We start from the raw sequence: 3,686 nt of genomic DNA on the forward strand, positions 1-3,686 counted from the left end.
AATTTTTGACTCATGTACTTTTAACTTGTTAGTTAAATTTGTGTCTTGTAGGCTGCAACAGTTCCATGATACATCTTCAAGGATATATATGAAAATGTATGGCTAAGCACAATTGATAACAGTGCATCTAAATTCCAAAATCAATCTCCAGAATAGTCTATGTGTTGCCTATTTCCAAAGGGGCCCTTAAGAATAGTGAGAGATCTTCACCCTGAAACCTACAGCGTCCCTTTTCAGCAGGAAGTAGCTGAGAGAATACGCTGTCCCCTTTTCCTTATGAATCAGGGTGAAGTCTCTCTCAGGGAGGAGTGATAGGCAATGGCAAAGGATACACTGACAAAAGAGATTAATAAGAACTGGCTTTGACAAGCACTGTGGCAATGGGACAATTAAAACAGACTTTCAGGTGGGAAAAAAAGAAGAATAAACTGGGGGGCGGGTAGAGAAAATAGTGTAACAATGAATGAATGGAAATCCAAAATCTCTGTAAATGCTCATTAAAATTAATAAAATTTAATTAAAAAAACCCATAATTCATTATAAGCAAAAAGAATTCTAACAAAATATACTCAATGCTACATATTTCTTTCCTGTAAACAAGTTTTCAATACATAGTTTCAATTAAACATGCATATCATTTTAAAAATGCTTTGCATGCTTTGAGTTTCCCTAGATATTTTATCTTTTTTGATGTCACATCCTTAGACTCTTTCACTGATGTGGGCATTTAGGTTCCAACATTTTACTAATGGCAAAAAAAGGGCAGCCCTGACCACCTGACCATCTTGTGCCCATTGAACTATTTCTTAGAAAATTTTATCTGTAGAAATAATGGCTTAAAAGATACAAACTTGTCTCATATTGACATACTACTAGCAAAATATCGTACCCATCTGTACTGCCACTGCAACAAACAACTGTTCCCACAATTTGGCAGCAGAAGAGAAATGGATAATGGATATTCATGACAGGGTGTGATTAATATGTTCAAGGTTTTATAAACACGTTAGGTGTAGCTCTAAAAACTCCACATCCTTGGTTTCCATCCTGCAAAGCTGGTTGAATGGTCTAATTTACATTTGTTTAGTCCTCAGACCCTGTTGTAATTTCTCTATAGTCATGCATGCTACTTTAAGCTGTCTGTTGACCACCACCCACCACATTCTTCTCTGCCATAGGTAAACTGTTTCTCAAGTTGTTATACAGATGATACAACCTTGCTTGCTGAAATTGAGGAGAACCTGAAATGCTTGCTGCAGAAAGTCAAGGACTGCAGTCTTCAATATGGACTAAAGTTCAACATCAAGAAGACCAAGATTAATCTGGGCCAATGGGCAGCACCAGGATAGACGGAGATGAGATTGAGAGTGTCAACAATTTCAGCTTGCTCAGGTCCACAATCAACATTCTTAGAACCAGCAACTAGGAAATCAAAGACAAATTGGATTGTGAAAGTTGGCTGTAAGGGACCTCTCCAGAGTAGTGAAATGTCTAAGATGTGCCTGATCCAGACCATGGACTTTGCAATTACTTGCTAAGCATCAGGAGAGATGTACAATGTATAAGGATGATAGAAGAATTGATGCCTTTGAGTTGTGATGCTGGAGAAGAGTACTGAACATACCATGGACTGTGAAGAGAAACACAGGTCTGTTCTGGACAGGGTGAAACCAAGTTACTCTCTGGAGGCAAGGATTTGGAAGCTCTGTCTCACAAGCTTTGGGCATGTTGCCAGGAAGGACCAGTTCTTGGAGAAGGACATCATGCTTGGAAGGGTGGAGAGACAATGTAGGACAGGAAGCCCCTGGATGAGATTGACTGACACAGAGCCTGGAGTAATAAGAGCAGGTTTTGTTGGAGACAGTGAGATTGGCTCAGGATAGGACATGGTTCAGAGCTATTTTGCATAGGATTGCTCTGAATTGCAAGCGACTCAATGACACATAACAACAATAACATATGTAAATAATTCTTTTGAATGTAATTGTGAACTGGCACTAGTAATAATATGTTAAGTATATTAACACTTAGCCTAAGTATAAAAACCAATAACCATCCTTAGATAAGGAGGCAATTTTTGAGAGGATTCTCTCTGTTCTCCCAGATCTGCAATACAGTGCTTTGGATACTGCAACCCATCTGTCTTCTTGAGGAGAGACTATAGAAAGAATCCCTTGTGTTCGCTAACATCCATTTTATTAGAAAAAACCCAAGAGCCTATCAGCAAACAAATGGATAGAAAAACTACAGTGCATTCACACCATGGAATATTATGCAGTACTGGAAAAGAATAAAATCATAAAACATTACACAACATGAGTGAGCCTGGAAGACATTATGCTGAGTGAAATATCTTAGTCACAAAAGGACAAATACTACACAATACCACTATTATGAAATAAAATTGAAATGGGGGCTAGGGAAATAGGAAAATAGTGCATAGCTAATGAACACTGCATTGGAATGGATGAGGAATCTGAGGAATCTGTTGTGTGAAAGGAATATATGATTAAGCTTTATATGTATGACAGCTATCTGAAATATGAGGTACAGCAAAGTGGACTGGGGAGGGGAAAGAGAGGGAGAGGCAGGAAAATGTGCAACAATGAATGAATGGAAACTCAACCTTTCTGTAAACTTTCTTTAAAATCACAATAAAAATTTAAAAATCAACCTCAATCATATACAACCAACAGATTGTCATTGAGACAGTTTTGAAATCATAATGGGAGGAGACTATATATTTCTTTCAGAGCAGCTAAACCACCATATCTCCCTGTTTACAGATATAACTGTAAATAAAAAGTGAAATAATGATGGAAAATTTTATTTCAAAGTAGTCTCAATTTGCTTTTTACAGTTTATGTAATGATGTGTACAAACAAAATAAAACAAAAATTCAATTTGCAAAACCAGTACAAAACGTACTTTAATAAATTTGCAAAGATAAAAGAGTTTAAGGTTCTCTGGTGACATAGTGGGTTATGTGTTGTACTTCTAAGTGAAAGGTCAGCAGTTCAAATTCACCAGCTGCTCTTTGGGAGAAAGATGGACAGTCTCCACCCATAAAGATTTGCAGCCTCAGAAACCCCTGCTTTGATTGGAAATTGACTGGAGGCCAGTAGAGGGTTAAGCTATTTTAAGTACAATCAGTTTGTGAACACTACTTTCTACTCCAAATAGAACTGGGGTGGGGAGGGGTGGTGGAGAGGTAGTGGGGTCCAGGGCAGGGGTGGAGGGGTGGGGGTGGAAGTAGAGCAAGTCTTGATTTTGTAGGATTTGCTAAATTCCCTAGTTATTTCTTTTTCACTGTCTTTTATTATCTGCCTTCACCGTAGATTCCAAGACTCAGACAGGGAAATGGTAAAAACTTCCAGAATGAACACAGCACTTCGGAGCTACTAACTTTTCTTGACGTACTTCCTTTCCTGCCTGGAGACATTGATGTGGCCACAGACATCCTGATATTACATCGCTGGGAAATTGAATTGATGTTATGTTTAGTGTTGGCTCAGTGAGCAAATATTTATGTGGGTTGAAAGCACTTTGCTATGTATTTAAATTAGTGTTAGACCTTTAATGTGGAATAACTTTAAGGAATATTCCTACCTCATTGTGCTCACTAAGTTGGCATTATAGAATGAACTGTGTCTCTCAAAAATGTGTCTTGTGGGAAGGTGCCGGGG

The sequence above is a fragment of the Elephantulus edwardii genome, unplaced genomic scaffold (genome assembly GCF_000299155.1).
Source record: "Elephantulus edwardii isolate Elephantulus edwardi_28Jun2011 unplaced genomic scaffold, EleEdw1.0 scaffold00040, whole genome shotgun sequence".
Taxonomy (NCBI): domain Eukaryota; kingdom Metazoa; phylum Chordata; class Mammalia; order Macroscelidea; family Macroscelididae; genus Elephantulus; species Elephantulus edwardii.